The following is a 19,657-nucleotide window of genomic DNA, read 5'->3' on the forward strand; positions in this document are numbered from 1 at the left end:
AAGTGAGCCTTATGATTAGCTTAGTGACTGGCAACTTTCCAGGCCATGGTGCAGTGAGGAGGAATCCAGGCAAAGTGGCAATGTCCCTAAATTGATGAAGACAATGCTATGAGTCTTTAAAAGCCAAAGCACATAAAGTCTGCAGGGCAGAGTATCAGAGAGGAAATTGCTGCACAGAGAAAGAACTCCAGAAATCTTCAGAAGATCTCGCTAAAGTATATAGCAGCCTATGAAGAAACTCCCTGAAGCTGGGGAAAGAATTGCTGCAAAGGATTAGCAGGAAAAAAAACACCGATGATCACACAGGGCTGGGACTAGTACCTATTCCCACCATTCAGAGTGGAAAAACTTCATAATTCAAGGCATAAGGAAGAGTATTCAGAAGAGTTTTGCCTTAATACTGGGGAAATACTAGTTCTAGCTAAAGGTTGCTCTGGTCCAGCCTAACAAAGCTTAAATTCAAGATCTGGAAGAATAAAAATGTTTCCAAGTAACTTAACTATACCCCAGAACAAAGCTCAACAATACTTACAAGAATACAAAAATATACATCACCCAACAAGGTAAAATTTACAATGTCTGACCATCCAAACAAAAATTGCCACATATTCAAAGAGGCAGAAAAATATGACCTTTAATTAGGACAAAAATTAATCAGTAGAAACCAACCCAGGGGCTAGCCTGGTGGCATAGTGGTTAAGTTCATCTACTCCACTTCAGCAGCCTGGGGCTTGCTGGTTCAGATCTTGGGTGCAGACCTACACACCACTCAAGCCATGCTGTGGCAACATCCCACATAGAAAAACTAGAATAACTTACAGCTAGGATATACAACTATGTACTGGGGCTTTGGGGAGAAAAAAAAAGAGGAAGATTGGCAATAGATGTTAGCTCAGAACCAATCTTCCTCACCAAAAAAAAAAAAAAAAAGCCTACTTAGAAAAAAAAGAAACCAACCCAGAAATGATACATATGGTAGAATTAGTAGCAAGGACATTGAAATAATTATTGTTACTGTATGCCTTATGTACAAGAGGCTAAAGAAAGGATCGACCATGGTAAGTGGAGACGTGGAAGACACAAAAATGGCCCCAATCAAATTTATAAAGATGAAAAATATATTGGATGAGATTAATGACATATTAGACATTGCAGAAGAGATTAGTGAACTTGAAGACACAGCAATAGAAACTATCCAAAGTGAAACACACAAAGAAAAATGACTGAAAAGTACATATACAGAGTTATCAGTGAACTCTGGGACAATTTTAAGCAGGCTTATATATGTGTAATTGGAATTCCTAAAAATAGAAGGAAGGGAGAATCAGGAAAAAAAATTGAAAAAATAATGGCGATTCTTTTCTAAATATGATGAAAACTATAAATACATAGATCCAAGAAGTTCAAACTCAAACACAGGAAACATGAAGAAACCTATACCAAGACACATCATAATCAAATTTCTTAAAACTCATGATAAAAAGAAAATCTTAGCAAAGATAAAAATAACAAAAAAGGAGATAAAACAATAAAAATACTTGGGACTGGCCCTGTGGCGCAGCAGTTAAATGCACACTTTCTGCTTCAGCAGCCCGGGGTTCGCTAGTTCGGATCCCAGGTGTGGACATGGCACTGCTTGGCATGCCATGCTGTGGCAGGCATCCCACATATAAGGCAGAGGAAGATGGGCATGGATGTTAGCTTAGGGCCAGTCTTCCTCAACAAAAAGAGGAGGATTGGCAGCAGATGTTAGCTCAGGGCTAATCTTCTTCAAAAAATAAATAAATAAATAAAAGTAAGAAAAATACTCAATTAATACAAAAGAAAGCTGAAAAGAACAAAGAACACATAGGATAAATAGAAAACAAAGAACAAGATGGCAGATTTAAACTCAATCATATCAATAATCACATTAAATGCAAATGGTCTAAACATCAATATTAAAAGGCAGAAATTGTCAAATTGGATAGAAAAGCAAGACCCAACTACAAATGTCCTCCAAGAAACTCACTTTAAATATAAAAGCATAAATAAAAAGGTAAAATAATGGAAAAAGATATACTAGCACTTATCAAAAGAAAGCTAGAATGGCTCTATTAATATCAAATAAAGTAGATTACAAGGCAAAGAGTATTACCAGGAATAATAATAAAGAGGTCAATTCATCAAGAGGATATAATAGTCCTAAATGTTTATAAACTTAACAACAGAGCTTCAAAATACATGAAACAAGAACTGTGATAGACTTGCAAGGAGAAACAGGCAAATTCAGCATTATGGTAAGAGATTTCAACATCCCTATCTTAATAATCAATAGAACAAATAGAAAAAAGTCAACAAGGATATAGAAGACTTGATCAACCCTATCAACTGATATTTGACCTAACTAGTATTTATAGACTAATCCACCCAACAACAGTAGAATGCATTCTTTTCAAGTGCACAGAGAATATTTACCATGATTGACAATATTCTGGGCTAAAAATAAGTCTCAATAAATTTTAAATGATTTAAGTCACACAGGATATGTACTTTGACCACAGTGTAATTAAATTAGAAGTCAATAACAAAAAGATCACTGAAAAATACCCAAATATTTGGAAACTAAATAACATACTTCTAAATAACCCATGAGTCAAAGAAGAAATCAAAAGAAAAGGTAGAAAATATTGTGAATTGAATAAAATTTATGGGATGCCAATAAAGCAGTATTTGGAAACTTATAGTGCTAAATTCCTATGTTAGAAAAAGAGGATGTTCTCAAATCACCTTAAAGACCTAGAAAAAGAAGAGCAAATGAAACCCAGAGTAAGCAGATAAAAGGAAATAATAAAATTGAGGAAAAATGGAAATAATAAAGAATTAAAAAAGCAGAAATTAGTAAAATAGAAAAGCAATAAAGAAAATAAATGAAAACAAAAGCTGGTTATTTGAAAAGATCAATAAAATTGATAAACATGTAGCCAGACTGATTAGGGAAAAAAGAAGGAAGAAATAAATTACCTGGTTAGAAATTAGAGAGAGGATATCACTAGAGATTCTGCAGATATTAGAAGGATAATAAGGAAATATCAGGAACAACTTTATGCCAATACATTTAGATGAAATAGACAATTAGATGAATTTCAGCAATTTAGATGAAATAGTCAAGTTCCCTGGAAGACGGAAACTACCCAAATTCACTCAAGAAAAAAAATCATATAACAATATTCCTAAATCTATTAAAGAAATTGAATTTGTCGTTCAAACTCTTCCCATAAGGAAAATTCTAGGCCCAATTGGCTTTATCGGTAAATTCTACCAAATATATAAGGAAGAAATAATACCAATTCCACACAAACTCTTCTGAAAAAGTAAGAAAGAAGGGAACATATACCAACTCATTATGAGTCTAGGATTACTCTCATACCAAAATCAAAGACATTACGGAAAAAGAAAACGAAAGACCAATATACATCATGAATATAGATGCAAAATTCTTCACAAAATTTTGGCTATTCAAATCCGACAATGTACTAAAAGGGATAATACATTATGACCAAGTGGTTTATCTCAGGAATGCAAGGTTGCTTTAACATTCAAAACTCTATCAATGTAATTTACCATTTTAACAAACTAAAAAAGAAAAACTATATGATCATTTAAGTAGATGCATAAAAAACATTTGACAAAAATCCAACATCCATTTCTGATTTTTAAAAAAAATCTTAGCTAACCAGAATAGAAAAGAACTTCCTCAACCTGATAAAGAGCATCTACAAAAAACCTACAGCTAACATCATACTTAATGATTAAAGACATTTTCCCTCTATGATAAGGATCAAGACAAGGATATCTGTTCTTGCACCTTCTAGTCATCATTGTACTGAAGGTTCTAGCCAATACACTAAGGCAAGAAAAAGAAATAAAATCCACCCAGTTTGGCAATGAAACGTTACAACTGTATGTATTTGCAGAAGACATGATAGCTTATGTAGAAAATCCAATGAAATCCTCAAAAACTGTACTAGAACTAATAAGTAAGTTTAGCAAGGTTGAAGCATTCAAGATGAATATACAAAAATCAATTGTATTTTTATATAGTAACAAAGACAATAGAAATTGAAATGTAAAAAAAATACCATTTATAATAGTATCAAAAATATTAAATTCTTCGTGATAAACATATACAGACCTGTATACTGAAACTATAAGACATTGCTGAGAGAAATTAAATATGCCCTGAATAAGTAGAGATATATACTTCATGGATCAGAAGACTCAATGTTGTCAAGATGTCAGTTCCCTCTATGTCAGTCTATAGATTCAATAAAACCCTAATCAAAATCCCAGCAGGAATTTTTAGAAGTTTTCAAGCTTATTCTAAAATTCACATGGAAATACAAAGAACCTAGAATAGCCAGCACAACTTTGAAAAAGAGGAACAAAGTTTGAAGATTTACTCTCCCTGACTTAAAGACTTAGAAAGTAATCAACAAAATGTGGTATTGGAATAAAGATAGAGAAATAAGTTAATGGTTTAAAATAAAGAGTCTAGGAATAGACTCACACATATATGGTCAATTGATTTCCAACAAAGCTACAAAGGATAGTCTTTTCAGCACATGGTGCTCGTGCTGGAAGAATTAGATATCCATATGCAATAAAATGAAATTCAACCCATAACCTCACACTGTTTACAAAAATTAATTTGAAATGGACTGTAGACATAAATGTAAAATCTTATTATATGGTGAGACAAACAATAAAGTGTTTAAAACAAAATATAGGGGAAAGTTTTTGTGACTGTGGGTTAAGTAAAGATTTCTTAAACATGACTTGAAAAGTACAATGTATAAAAGAAAAAAATTAATAAATTGAGCTTCATCAAAATTAAGAACTTCTACTCTTCAAAAGATACTGTTAAAGACAATGAAAATCCAAGCCTCTGGGAGAAATTATTTACAAATAACTTCTCTGTCAAAGGACTTGTATCCAGAAGATAATAAGAAATATAAGAAAACAACCCAATTTTTTTAAATGGGCAAAATATTTGAACAGACACTCTACCAAAGGAAATATTCAGGTAGGAATAAGCTCATTAGGGAAATACAAATTTAAACCACAGTGAGATACCACTACACCCACCTATTAGAATTTCTAAAATTAAAAAGACTGACCATATGGAGTGTTGATGAGGACGTGGAACAAATGGAACTCTCATACATGTCAGGTCTAGGATTTGATTTTACCCTACTTACAAGTTAATAAGTTAGCTTGGGGGCCGGCCTCGTGGTGCAGAGGTTAAGTTCGCAGGTTCCACTTCTCGGCAGCCCGGGGTTTGCCAGTTCGGATCCCTGGTGCGGACATGGCACCGCTTGGCAAAAAGCCATGCTGTGGTAGGCATCCCACCTATAAAGCAGAGGAAGAGGGGCGTGGATGTTAGCTCAGGGCCAGTCTTCCTCAGCAAAAAGAGGAGGATTGGTAGTAGTTAGCTCAGGGCTAATCTTCCTCAAAAAAAAAAAGTTAGCTTGTTATTGTTTCATGGATGCTGACAGAAGATATGAGACTCTTGGGTCAGAGACAAAGTACTTTATTACTTACCATATAGCAAGCAGCTTGAGCATCAACCTTTTGCATCAGTTCCCCTTGCTTGCAAGTTCAACAGGGACAACACAGAGGACCCAGATGAATGTCTGCAAATACAGTGAAATGTTTTACATAAGAGGAATGCTGAGCTCGGGGAACCCATTATTTTGTTTTGTTTATTGTAACAACTACAGTTTATTTTATTTATATCAGAATGTAATATTTTTATTGAGGTATAACTGACATACATTAGTTACAGGTGCACAACATAATAATTCAATATTTGTATATATTGCAAAATGATCACCACAATAAGTCTAGTTAACATCCGTCACCATACATAGTTACAGAATCTTTTTTCTTGTGATGAGAGCTTTTAAGATTTACTCTCTTAGTAACTTTCAAATATGAAATACAGTATTATTAACTGCAGTAACCATGCCGTACATATATCCCCATTATTTATTTTATAACTGGAAATTTGTGCCTTTCATCTCTCTTCACCCATTTCACCCACCCCCAACCTCTGGCAACCACCAGTCTGTTCTCTGTATCTATGAGCTTTGGAAACCCACTGTTTTAAAGCAAGCAGTAATCAAGCCTGCTTTTTGTCCTAGGGAGATATTAACTCCTACCTTAAGGTTGCTTGCTACAAAGGCAATCCTGAGAAATGTCCTGGGTAAAGGGCTATCAATTTCTTGCTTCTTGGAATACTCTGTAAGATGAAAGGGAACATGAGACCCATGGCAGTGTCCTAACAACATCCACCTTCAGTCCCAAATCATCTTAGCTTCTGATGGATTTTCACATGAGTAAGTCATTCTGTTGGCCACTCTGATTAATATGACTGATAGAGGCTGGAACCAAATCCATTCAATTTATCTCATATAGCATAGGCCACTGCCAATAGGTCTCTAAGCAACAGGATGAGGCCAACCTGCAGTACTGACCTCAACCATGTCTTCCAGGGTCCCAGACTCAGTCAACTATGAATAAATCCCAGAGAGGATCAACAGGTCTTATTTCAGACAGCCAAGATGTAGTCTAAGGCCAGTCTCAATCACCATTCATAGCACAACCAAGGCCACTCAGGCATCATGAGAGGCATATGATTTTGTACTTGTCAGACTGAAACATGGTTATGCCAATCTGTGAGCTTGCATATATGCACATGTTGGGAGAACTTGGGGAAATCCTCTTTGGGGAGCTGATATTTATAGTATCAGGCACGGAAGGTGCAGTGTCGGGCCAAGTCCACATGAATTTATCTGTTTTCACAGCACATGGACAGGGATGACAAACCCAGCAGCAGGTGAGATTGCCAGCCTGATGGCAGTCAGACTCAAACAAACCAGATGATTATTTTGCTAGGTTGCAATGCTGAATCTAAAGGACAAAGAAAACTTTAATTGTTCCCCATCTCTCCACATTTCCTAGGGCTTAAGATGTTCCTTCTCTGGGTGCTGAGGTTGTTGCTGTCCTTCCATAGCCACAATGTGTGTCTATAGTGTATCCTATCCCAGTAGCTGTAATTTCACCTTTTCTTCAGTTCTTCTCTACTCACACCAGACTTTTCATCTGAAAAGGTCAAATGCCAGTGGGACAAGGACATTTTTAAAAATTGATGAAAACACATTATATCCTCTCCCCAGCCTGCTTGGGCAACTGTAGGAAGACTTAGCCAGTAGTATACTCAACCATGTAGTGATTGTTCTCATGATTTAGGACCATGTCAGTCTAACAAAAGAATCTAGGTAGCTGAATCAGAATTAAATTTGAATGCCCTAGACATCCTTTTGGCTGGGCTGTTCCCTAGAGGGTGTAACAACCAGGCTGACCTGGAGCTACTGTTGGGAGAAAGAAAGGTACATTATGTCCAGGAATAGTCAGGCAGAAACCTAAATTTCCAAAATAGGTCTATATAACTCTTCACCTCATTCATCTTGATCATTAACCATTAAGCACATAAGAGGAGATGATTTCTTTCTAGAGATAGCCACATTCCATAACTAAATTTCCTTTCTAAGATGTGTGGACCAGGAGAGTTAAAGAGATAAGAGTCAGAAATTGTTTTGAGTTAATTTTTTAAAAGTCCATTCAATGTCCACTTCTATTCAACATTGTACTGGAGGTTCTAGCCAGAGTAATTAGGCAAGAAAAAGAATAAAAATGCATCCAGATTTGAGAGAAAGAAGTAAAACTTTCTCTATTGACATGCTTTATCTTTATGACATGATTTTGTACATAGTAAATCCTAAGTAATCCACAAAATACCATAAGAACTACTAAGTATGTTCAGCAAGGTTGCAGGATACAAGATCAAAATACAAAATCAATTCTATTTCTGTACACTAGCATGGAGCAATGTAAAAATGAAATTAATAAAACAATTCAATTTATGATAGCATCAATAAATAAAATGTTTAAGTATAAATTTAGCAAAAAACTTCAAGACTTGTATACTAAAAACCAAAAACATTGTTGAAAGAAATTAAAGCAGATCTTAATAAATGGAAAGACATTCCCAGTTCATGGATTGGAAGACTTAATATTGTTAAGGTGGAAATAATTCCCAAATTGAGCTCCACATTCAACTCAATCCCTATTAAAATTCCAGCTGCCTTTTCTTTGCAGAAATTATCAAACTGATCCAAAACTTCATGTAGAAATGCAAGGGACCTAGAATGGCCAAAACAATCTTGAAAAAGAGGCACAATGTTGTAGGATTCACTTCAATTTCAAAACTTACTACAAAGCTATAGTAGTCAAAACAGCATGGTACTTGTATTAGTCATGGTTCTCCAGAGGAACAGAATCAATAGCAGATACACACACACACACTGGAGTAGTAGCATAGTGGAGTAGTAGTCTAATTTCCTCCTAACAGTCATGGCCAATCACCTCAGCCAGTATAGTAACTCCCTTCTTTGCTTATTGATTCAGAGACATGAAGAGCACAAAATCTCTGGGTGGCAGTCTTAACTTCCAGTTTAATGGAATTGTTGTGTCTCCTGGTGGAAGCATTCCCTCCTCTGGAACTAAGACCTATAGGTCAGCGGACCATAAAGTTGTGGGAATACGAAGCAAAAACTTTGCTAATGGGTAATAGTAAGTGATGCCACTCCCATTTCCATTCCCTGATTCTTGGACCTGTGAATCTGGCTGTCAGAGAAACGGCACCATATATTGGATGATGATTCAGAACATACACAGCCTTCTGGAGAACCTTGCCCCAGTCCTGCAAGATATTGCCACTAGCTGGTGCTATAACTGAATCTTCTAAAGGCCTTTTCACCATTCTATCAATCTAGCTTCTTCAGGATGGTGGGGAACATGATAAGACCAGTGAATTCCGTGAGTATGGGCCCACTGCTATGATTCTTTTGCTGTGAAGTGAATTCCTTGATCTGAATCAAGGCTGTGTGGAATACTGTAACAATGGCTAAGGCATTCTCTAAGTCCACGGATGGTAGTTTTGGCAGAAGCATTATGTGCAGGGAAGGCAAATCCATATCCAGAGTAAGTGTCTATTCCAGTAAGAACAAAATGCTGCCTCTTCCATGATGGAGGTGGTCCAGTGTAATTAGCCAACCACCAGATAGCTCATTTATCACCCCCAGAGAATGATGCCATATTGGGGACTCAGTGTTTGTCTCTGCTGCTGGCAGATTGAGGACTCACTGGTGGCTGTAGCCAGGTTTGCCTTGGTGAGTGGAAGTCTATGTTGCTGAGCATGTGCATAACATAAAACATTTACACACACACACCTGGAAATAATGTTTAGCCAAATATCCTGGCATCCTGTAGTCCAGCCAAGTTGACACATAAAATTAACAATTACAGTATTGGCCTAAGGATAGATGAATAGATCAATGGAATAGAATTGTTTAGAAATAAATCCATTCATTTACAGTCAATTGATTTTTGACAGATGTGCCAACCATTCAGTGGGGAAAAAATAGTCTTTTCAACAAATGGTGCTGGGACAATTGGATAGCCACAGGCAGAAGATTGAAGTCAGATGCCTAACTCTTGCCACATGCAAAAGTTCTTTCACAATGGATCATAGACCTAAATGGAAGAGCTAAAACTATAAAACTCTTAAAAGAAAACATAAGAATAAATCTTCGTGGCATTAGATTAGGCAGTGGTTTCTTAGATATGACACCAAAAGTACAATTGAAAAGAAAAAAAAGATAAATTGGGCTTCATCAAAATTTAAGACTTTTGGGGCTGGCCCCATGGCATAGTGGTTAAGTTTGGCACACTCCATTCAGCAGCCCAGGTTCACAGGTTTGGATCCTGGCACAGACCTACACCACTTGGTAGCCATGTTGTGGCAGGGACCTACATATAAAGTGGATGAAGACTGGCACAGATGTTAGCTCAGGGCTAATCTTCCTCAAGCAATAAAAGAGGAAAATTGGCAACAGATGTTAGCTTAGGGCTAATCTTCCTCAGCAAAAAAAAGTTTAAACTCTTGTGCTTCAAAGAACACCATCAAGAAAGTGAAAAGATAACCCACAGAAAAATATTTGGGAGAAAATATTTGTAAATCATATATCTGGTAAGGATTTTGTATCCAGAATATATAAAGAACTCTTACAACTTAACAACAAACAGACAAATAAGCCTATTTAAAAATGAGCAAAGGATTTAAACAGACATTTCTCAAAAGAAGATATACTAATGGACAATAAGCACATGAAAAGATGCTCAGCGTCATTGGTCATTAGAGACATGCAAATCAAAACCACAATGAGGTAGCATTTCACGCCCATTAGGATGGCTATAATCAAAAAGAAAGATAATAGCAAGTGGTGACAAGGATGTGGGGAAATTGGTTTATTGCTTATGGGATTGTTAAATGGTATGGTGCACCCACTTTGGAAAATAGCTTGAGAGTGCCTCAAAATGTTAAACATAAAATTATCATGTGACCCAACAATTCCACTCCTAGGTATGCACCCAAAAGAAATGAACATAAATCCATACAAAAACTTGTACACAAATGTTCAAAACAGCATTATTCATACTGTCCCCAAAGTGGAAACAACTCAAATGCCTATCAACAGATGAATGTATAAATGAATGTAGTATATTCATAAAATGAAATATTATCCAGCCATGAAAAAGAATGAAGTACTGATGTATGCTACAACATGGATGAACTTTGAAAACATTACGCAAAGTCGAAGAAGCCAGTCAGAAAAGACTACATATTGTAAGATGGTTGCACAACTCTGTAAACATGTTAAAAACCACTGTATTGTACATTTCAAAAGGGTGAATTTTGGGGCCAGCCCCATGGCCGTGTGGTTAGGTTCATGCACTCCACTTCGACAGTCTGGGGTTTGCTGGTTCAGATCCTGGGTGTGGACCTAGCACCATTCGTCATGCCATGCTGAGGTGGTGTCCCACATAGAAGAACTAGACAAACCTACAACTAGGATATATAACTAGGTACTGGCGGGGTTGGGGAAGGAAAAAAAAGAGGAAGAGTGGCAACACATGTTAGCTCAGGGCCAATCTTCCTCACCAAAAAAAGCAGGGGGGATGAATTTTGTGTTATGTGAATTATATCTCAATAAAACTGTTATTTAAAAAAATGTTTACTCCATCTCTCAATGATGCCAGCTGTCTGAGGATGATAAAGGGAGTGAAATGACTATCAAATATTTTTAATATCAGCCCATCGTTGAATGAGATTTGCAAGAAATGTGCACTATTATCATGGTCCAAAAAGCCAAAAGCATGACACACATTAGTTTCAAGGGCCACAAAATGGCTAGAGTTGGCTGATCAGACTAGAATAGCAAAACCATAATTTGAGAAAGAGTCAATGCAATGAGACACTAATGGAAGTCCTCAGAAGGGATCAAAGGTCTGCTGTCATCAATTCTACAGGAGCCAGTAGGGTTAATACCCAGTGCAATATAGCTTCATTCACCTTAAGACAAATAAGCCAACTTTTGGCAGAAGTCACAAGTATGGCATGCAGTGGTAGCTTCTGCATCAGAAACATAGAGTCCTTTACTTTGTGCCCAGTCCATGATGTGCTGCCATGTCCAATGTGATGATGGATCTAGGTAGCAGCTGTGGCAATCTGTGTGGTGCAGGCTTGATCAGTAGCTTGATTCCAGTTGGTCTCATCAAAGAATGAGCCCTGATTGTGTACATCAGATGAGTGATGCAGACTGTTTGATTGACATCTGTAATTTGTTTCTATAGTTCATGACCCAAAGAGGGGTGCCTTTAATCTGCCAGTCTGTAGTCTTCCAAACAGCAGATCAGACAGCTAGGCCATTGGCAACAGCCCAAGAGTCAGTAAAAATATAACACGACGAGTCCTAAGGTAAAGGTGATGGCTTTAATTTCAGCTCATTGTGCTAATTGGCCCTTACTGCAGTTGGCATTTGAGAATTGTCACTTGGGCCAACCGTCCAGTGGACACCATCAGCTTTTGTTTTAGCAAAACCATCAATGAACCAGGTTTAGGCATTTAGGAGTACCTCTGTAAATCAAGGACCCAACTGAGCCAGTGAGGGGAGAAAGTTTTCACGTAAAGCCAATGTGTCACTAGGGCCAGCCTAGCTGCGCTCTTGAGTACAGATCTTCCTCAACTTATGATGGGATTACATCCCAATAAGCCCTTTGTAAAGTGAAAATATTGTAAGTCGAAAATGTATTTAATACACCTAACCTACCAAACATCATAGTTTGGCCTAGCCTACCTTAAACATACTCAGAACACTTACATTAACCTACAGTTGGGCAAAATCATGTAATACAAAGCCTATTTTATAATAAAGTGTTGAATATCTCATGTAGTTTATTGAATACTGTACTGAAAGTGAAAAACAGAATGGTTATCTGGGTACAGATGCCAGCATATCGGTTGTTCACTCTCATGATCGCATAGTTGACTGGGAGCTACAGCTCACTGCCACTGCTCAGCATTTAGGGAAACTATCACATATCACTAGCCCTGGAAAAAATAAAAATTCAAAATATAAAGTATGGTTTCTACTGAATGCATATCATTTTCACATGATCATAAAGTTGAAAAATCATAAATTGAACCATCCTAAGTCAGGGACCATCTGTATGCCATTTCTATTTGAATAGTGAGGTCTGTTGGCCCCATTCCTGGTTAGTTGTAAAGTTCTTGTTGATCCATGCAAAATGGAACTATCAGGCTGAAGAGTCACACAGCCTCTATAGGTCAGGCATTTAGTTTCAACCTGGGCTCAGTAGGAGGTAACAGTTGCCTTTTCTTTTAAAAATTATTTTATTGAGGTCATATTGGCTTACAACACTGTAAATTTTTTAGGTGTACATCATTGTATTTCAGTTGCTGTATGAACTGAATCATGTTCACCACCAACAGTCCAGTTTTTATCCGTCACAGTTCATATGTGCCCCTTTACCCCTTTCACCCTCCCTCCATCCCTGTCTGCTCTCATAACCACTAATCTGTTCCCCTTATCCATGTGTTTGTTTGTTTAGCTTCCACATATGAGTGAAAGCATATGGTATTTGTCTTTCTCTGTCTGACTTATTTCACGTAGCATAATACCCTCAAGGTCCATCCATGTTGTCCCAAATGGCACGATTTTGTCTTTTTTTATGGCTAAGCAGTATTTCATTGTATATTTATGCCACATCTTCTCTATCCATTCATCAGTCGATGGGCACTTGGGTTGCTTGCACGTCTTTGCTATTGTGGATCATGCTGCAATGAACATAGGGGTGCATAAGTCTCTTTGAATTGTTGATTTCAAGTTCCTTAGATAAATACACAGTAGTGCGATAGCTGGATTGTATGGTATTTCTATTTTTAATATTTTGAGAAATCATTGTACTGTTTTCCATAGTGGCTGTACCAGTTTGCATTCCCACCAGCAGTGTATGAGGGGTCCATTTTCTCCATATTGTCTCCAACATTTGTTGTTTTTAGTCTTGGTAATTATAACCATTCTAACACGTGTAAGCTGATATCTCATTGTAGTTTTGATTTGCATTTCCCTGATGATTAGCAGTGTTGAACATCTCTTCATGTGCCTATTGGCCATCTGTATATCTTCTTTGGGAAAATGTCTGTTCATATCCTCTGCCCATTTTTTGATCATTTTGTTGTTTTTTTCTTGTTGAGTTGTATGAGTTCTTTATATATTTTGGAGATTAACACCTTGTTGGATATATGATTTGCAAATATTTTCTACCAGTTGGTGGGTGAAGGAGACCTGGCATGAAATGTGGTTGTTCTTGCACGCGAGGCATCCACAAGACTGGCTGGACTTTTCTGCAAACAGAATGTTCTGCCTGGTGAACTCACAAGGCCCCAAGAAAAACATTGCTTGCAAACAAGAATGTTTTATCAGCTCCTCAAAAGGAGCAAGCCTGGGACCTTGGGAGTTTGAAACATTATGAAGGAACCTGTTATGAACAGATGTGTAGGGGAAAGGTCATTATTGTGGGACGCTTGCGCAGGTTTAGGTCGCTGACTCACTGCTTTGGCAAAAGGCCGGCTTTGTTTAGGGGCTACAAGAATAAAGAGCCCAGCTAGCTCGGGGTATAGAATAGAGAGAAGACTACTACACAGCAACCGGTGTTCGTGTATTCATTTCGTCAGCAACATCTGGCGCCCAACGTGGGGCACGACCAGACTGAAAGGGTAAGCACCCCGGGTATTGCGAAAGGGGGACTTTCAGGATCTGACGAAACCGAAAGGGACTTCACCCCGGAAAAGTGAAAGGGGGACTTTCGGGAATAGGCACATCTCGTCGCGGGGCTCGACGAGACCGAAAGGGTAAGCACCCCAGAAAAGTGAAAGGGGGACTTTTGGGAATAAATAAATCATGGGGAATTCTAATTCCCTAAGGTCACAGTATTTAGACCTCATAAAGGGACTCCTTAAGTCCATCGGGATGAAAGCGTCCTCTCGGCGCTTGAATGAATTATTTCTGCATATTGAATGCCATTGTTATTGGTTTCGTCATCAGACAAAGGCTCAGTTAAATTTGGGGGAGTAGAAGCAAGTTCAAAAGGAGTTGCGGAAGCAACATCAGCGGGGAAACGTTATGTCTCTTAAACTTTGGACTCTATGTAGTGCCATTACTCAGGCGCTTGAAATTTTTGAAACAGATAGTGAAGTTAACTCCCGTCCTAGTGAGGCTCATTATGAGGACGTTCCGGTGGAAGGAGGAGATGAAAAGGAGGGGTCTTTCCCTCCCCCTCCGCCGGAGCCTCCTGATGGGATTTTTTAAGTCTAGCTCAGATTCTGAGGAAGATAGTGATGAGGAGAAAAAAGAAGATAAATTGATTTCCAAAATGGCTACTGCCTTGAAACCTCAGCGGCAGGGCACTTGTTTCAATTGTGGGCGGTGTCTGGACATTTGACTGTATGGTAATAATTTTACCTTAAATGTGTCTCAAAGTTCTAGATCTTTTTCAGGTTCATCTGCATAAGAATAACACCTACACTGCAACTGCTTGTGTCAAATTTCCCTATTCCTTACTATCAGGGAAAATTATGTTAAATGTTACAGAGGGATATGTAAATTGTACTGCTGCTTGTGTCTTTACTCAATGTGTAAACAAAACTTGGTGGGAGACAATCGAAAATACCAACAAATCTGTAATAATTGTAAAAGCTCGTTCCAAGCTTTGGATGCCTATTAATCTGACACATCCTTGGTCTGACTCTATTGCTGTTTCACATCTGTATGATGCCCTTCAAGTTGTTCTACATCGCTCCCGTCGACTAGTGGGATTGATCGTCGCGACTATCCTTGCGGTTGCATCCGTTACTGCGATGGCCGCTGTGGCCAGCCTGGCACTGCAGCAAGAGATACAAACTGCGGACTTTATCAGGGAATGGCATAAAGACTCTCATGCCTTATGGCAACAGCAAAAGGACTTAGATGCTCAATTAGCTACTGATGTAATTAACTTGCAACATACTGTATCTTGGTTAGGGGATCAACTGACAGTTCTTGCTACCCGCAGTATATTGAAATGTGATTGGAATTCTACACAAATGTGTGTCACCCCACTGCATTTTAGCATGTCAGAAGGATGGGAAAAGATTAAGCGCTCTTTACGGGGTCATCAGAATTTAACTGCAGAGATAATGCAACTTGAACAATCGATTGCAGACACTTTCAGTAAAGAATTGCCTAAATTGACTGGCGATGACCTGTTAAAGGGACTGCAGGAGGGGAATTTTAGGATTCTTTGTTCTATTTCTGTGAAGAATGTCATGGGGATTCTGATTGGGACTGCACTGAATCTGTAGGTTGCTTTAGGTAGTATGGACATTTTAACTATGTTTATTCTTCCAATGCATGTGCATGGAATATCTTTCCATTTCTTTATGTTATCATCAATATCTTTCAACAGTGTCTTATAGTTTTCAATGTATAGGTCTTTCACCTTCTTGGTTAAATTTATTCCTAGATATTTTCTTTTTGTGTGATTGTAAATGAGATTGTATTCTTGACTTCTTTTTCTGTTAGTCCATTATTAGAATATAGAGATGCAACTGATTTTTGTAAGTTGATTTTGTACCCTGAAACTTTGGTGTAGTTGTTGATTATTTCTAATAGTTTTCCAATGGATTCTTTAGGGTTTTCTGTATATAAAATCATGTTGTCTGCAAACAGTGGCCATTTCACTTCTTCCTTGCCAATTTACATACCTTTTATTTCTTTTTCTTGCCTAATTACTCTGGCCAAAACCTCCAGTACTATGTTGAATAAGAATGCTGAAAGTGGTCACTCTTGTCTTGTTCCTGTTCTCAGAGGGATGGATTTCAGTTTTTCCCCATTGAGTATGATGTTGGCTGTGGGTTTGTCATATATGGCCTTTATTATGTTGAGGTACTTTCCTTCTATACTCGTTTTCTTGAGAGTTTTTATCATAAATTGGTGTTGTATCTCATCAAATGGTTTCTCTGTATCTATTGAGATGATGATGTGGTTTTTATTCCTCATTTTATTAATGTGGTGTATCACATTGTTTGCTTTGTGGATGTTGAACCATCTCTTCATCCCTGGTATAAATCCCACTTGATCATGGTGTATGATCCTTTTAACTATTGCTGTATTCAATTTGCTGACATTTTGTTGAGGACTTTTGCATCTATGTTCATCAGCGATATTGGCCTGTAATTTTCCTTCTTTGTGTTGTCCTTATCTAGTTTTGGTACCAGGGTGATGTTGGCCTGATAAAATGTCTTAGGAAGTGTTCCATCTTCTTCAATTATTTGGAATAGATTGAGAAGCATAGGTATTAAGTCTATGAATGTTTTGTAGATTTCTCCAGAGAAGCCATCTGGTCCTGGAATTTAATTTTTTGGGAGGTTGTTGGTTACTGTTTCAATCTCTTTACTCGTGATTGATCTATTCAGATTCTCTATTTCCTCTCAATTCAGTTTTGGGAGGTTGTATGAGTCTAAGAATTTAGCGATTTCTTCTAGGTTGTTCAATTTGTTGGGATATGGTTTTTCATAGTATTCTCTTATAATCCTTTGTATATCTGTGGTATCTGTTTTAATTTCTCTTCTTCCGTTTCTAATTCTATTTATTTGAGCCTTCTCTCTGTTTTTCTTAGTGAGTCTGGCTAAGGGTTTGTCAATTTTATTTATCTTCTTAAAGAACCAGCTCTTAGTTTCATTGATCCTTTCTACTGTTTTTTGGTTTCCATTTAGTTTATTTCTACTCTAATTTTCCTTATATAACTCCTTCTGCTGATTTTGGACTTTGTTGTTTTTCTAGTTCTGTTAAGTATACTTTAAAATTGCTTACTTGAGATTTTTCTTGTTTGTTAAGGTAGGCCTGAATTGCTGTGAATTTCCCTCTTAGGACCACTTTTGCTGCATCCCATATGAGTTGGTATGATGTATTTTCATTTTCATTTGTCTCCATATATTTTTTGATTTCTCCTTTAATTTCTTCAATGATCCATTAGTTGTTCAGGAGCATGTTGTTTAGTCTTCACATATTTGTCACTTTGCCAGCTTTTTTCTTTTAGTTGATTTGAGTTTCATAGCATTGTGGGCAGAAAAGATACTTGGTATGATTTCAATCTTCTTAAATTTATTGAGGCTTGCCTTGTTTCCCAACATATGATCTATCTCTGAGAATTTTACATGTACACTTGAGAAGAATGTGTATTCTGCTGTTTTTGGATGGAGTGTTCTATATATATTTATTAAGTCCATCTGGTCTAGTTTTTCATTTATTCCACTATTGTCTTGTTGACTTTCTATCTGGATGATCTATCCATTGATGTAAGTAAGTAGAGTGTTAAGGTTCCTTACTATTATTGTGCTACTGTTAATATCTCCTTTTAGATCATTTAATAGTTGCTTTATGTACATTGGTGTTCCTGTGTTAAGTGCATACATATTTATAAGTGTTTTGTCCTCTTGGTGGAATGTCCCTTTTATTATTGTATACTGCCCCACTTTGTCTCTTATTGCCTTTTTCATCTTGAAGTCTACTTTGTCTGATATGAGTATGGCAACGCCTGCTTTCTTTTGTTTGCCATTAGCTTTCAGTATTGCCTTCCACCCCCTCACTCTAAGACTGTGTTTGTCTTTAGAGCTGAGATGTGTTTCCTGGAGGCAGCATATTCTTGGGTCTTGTTTTTTAATCTACCCGGCCACTGTGTGACTTTTGATTGGAGAAGTCAATACATTTACATTTAGAGTGATTATTGATATATGAGGGCTTAATGCTGCTATTTTATCATTTTTTTTCCAGCTGTTCTGTACTTCCCTTGTTTCTTGTCCTGTGTATTTTGGACTGCCAGTTCAGTTTATTGGCCCTCTATGATGGTTTCTTCAGTTTTCTCTTTATCATTTGTGTCTCTGTTCTGATTTTTCGTTTAGTGGTTACCATTAGGTTTTATAAAAGTTCTCATAGATGAGACAGTCCATATCTGATAGCCTCTTATTTTCTTAGTCTAAGCAGTTTCCATCCCTTTCCACTTCCCTGTCTAAGTTATTGTTGTCACAACTTATTCCATCTTGTGTTGTGAATTTGTGGTTAAAATGAAGTGGTTATATTTATTCTTGATGTTTTCCTTTCCTTTATCTTTAATGTTATAATTAAGTGTTTGCTAACCAGTTCTCTAGCTGCAATTTTCTGATTTTATCTGCCTATTTATCTCCTTGCTCAAGGTTTTGTAAACCCTCTTTGTTTTTCAGGTATGAGGACCTTCTTGATCCTTTCTTATAGGGTGGGGTCTTGTGGTGATGAACTCCCTCAGTTTTTGTTTATCTGGGAAAGTTTTAACTTCTCTATGATATCTGAAAGATAGTTTCAATGGATAGAGTATTCTTGGCTGAAGGATTTGTCTTTCAGAATTTTGAATACATCATTCTGCTCTCTCCTAGCCTCTAAAATTTCTCCTGAGAAATCTGCTGAAAGGTTAGTAGGGGTTCCTTTGTAGGTTATTTTCTTCTGCCTTGCTGCCCTTAACATTTTTTCTTTGTCATTGATTCTTGCCAGTTTTACATATGCCTTGGAGAAGGTCTTTTTACATTGATGTAATTAGGAGCTATAGTAGCTTCTTTTACTTATATTTCCAGCTCTTTCCCCAGGTTTGGGAAGTTCTCAGCTATTATTTCTTTTAAAGAGCTCTCTGCTCTTTTCTCCCCCTTCTCCCTCTGGACTACCTACAATCCTTATGTTGCATTTCCTAATTGAGTTGGATATTTCTCAGAGATTTCTTCATTTTTTTTTAGTCTTAGTTCTCTCTCCTACTCTGTCTAAAGCATTTCTATATTTCTGTCCTTTGCATGCATGTTGCCTAAATTGCTAATTCTTTCCTCCATAATTTCAGCTCTGTTATTTAAGGACTCCAAATTTTTCTTTATCTCATTCATTGTGTTTTTTATCTCCAACATTTCTGAATGGCCTTTCTTTATAGTTTGCATCTCTTTTGTGAAGAATTCCTTCTGTTCATTAATTTTATTCATGATTTCATTGAACTGCCTTTCTGAGTTTTCTCATAACTTGTTGAGTATTTTATGATAGCTATTTTGAATTCTCTGTCATTTAGATTGTTACTTTCTGTG

General features: G+C 37.1%; 1 protein-coding gene across 4 annotated transcripts in view; it reads left to right on the plus strand.

Annotated features, from left to right (window-relative positions):
- The window catches only part of ASIP (agouti signaling protein), a 116,757-nt gene that overhangs the window by 38,511 nt on the left and 58,589 nt on the right, over nt 1-19,657 (plus strand). The window contains exon 1 of one of the 4 annotated variants that reach the window (XM_070588066.1): nt 14,137-14,245. The exons of 1 other annotated variant lie outside the window; for it this stretch is intronic. The gene's annotated coding sequence lies outside the window, so the exon portion shown is untranslated. Of the gene's footprint in view, nt 1-14,136; nt 14,246-14,275; nt 14,381-19,657 lie in introns of those variants that run through there. 2 more of the 4 variants (XM_070588065.1, XM_070588067.1) reach the window with 2 other exon arrangements.

This window comes from Equus przewalskii, chromosome 21 (genome assembly GCF_037783145.1).
Source record: "Equus przewalskii isolate Varuska chromosome 21, EquPr2, whole genome shotgun sequence".
NCBI classification, from domain to species: domain Eukaryota; kingdom Metazoa; phylum Chordata; class Mammalia; order Perissodactyla; family Equidae; genus Equus; species Equus przewalskii.